The sequence below is a fragment of the Orycteropus afer genome, unplaced genomic scaffold (genome assembly GCF_000298275.1).
Source record: "Orycteropus afer afer isolate SDZICR_OR568_19922 unplaced genomic scaffold, OryAfe1.0 scaffold00046, whole genome shotgun sequence".
NCBI classification, from domain to species: domain Eukaryota; kingdom Metazoa; phylum Chordata; class Mammalia; order Tubulidentata; family Orycteropodidae; genus Orycteropus; species Orycteropus afer.
In genome coordinates, this window is record NW_006921633.1 from 6454137 (window position 1) to 6455072 (window position 936).

Here is a 936-nt window from a genome sequence, read left to right on the forward strand (position 1 = left end):
AATTGGTTTCCCTTTTCTTTGTTGAAGAGGGTCTGTGCAATCCTTCTGCCTAGTCCGCCATCTTGCTGGAACTCCTAGGCCTTTTTTAATATCTAAAATGTTTTGGAAAATTATAAATTGAGATACAGAAATTATAATATGCACTAAACCAGAAAAACCAAACTCACTGCCATCAAGTTGATGCTGACTCATAACAAGCCCCATTGAGTTTCCAAGGCTATGAATCTTCACAGAAGCAGGCTAGTGACTTTGTGGGTTCGAACCACAGACCATTTGTTTAGCAGCCAAATGCCTTAACCACTACACTATGAAAGCTCCTTATCATATGCCTTATAAATATATAATTATAATATTATAGATCCAATAGCTGCAACCTGTACAAATGTCTTTTCTTCTGCTCAAGGCAAAGCCAGTGCCACTGCCAGTGCCTTGCTCTATAGAAAAAAAAAAAAAAAAAAAAATCTACACGTTTCAATTGGGCGAAGGGTGAAACAGAGTGTGCACTCATCTGGAAAATCCTCACTAGAGAGAAGAATCCCTATTGCTATTCAAACCCTTATGATAATCTAATCTAGAGAGAGATTTTTCTTAATGAATGAAAATGACTTCAAATGACTATAAACCTATGTTAAATTAGCACCCTGTTAACTTAATACAAATAGCATCTTAAGCCAATTGAAATTAATCACTAAGAAAGATTATTTTGAGATTTACCAGTCTTTATCTAACTACAAAGACTTTTTATTGCAATTGATTTATTATATATATTACATTATATATATTGATATATAAGTAACATTTGTTAGCTTTGGTAGCATAGTGCCTAAGGCACTTGACTGCTAACCAGAGGCTAGCGGTTCAAACCCATCAGCCACTCCTCGGAAGGAAGATGGGGCAATCTACTTCCATAGAGATACTGCCTCGGAAACCCAAGGA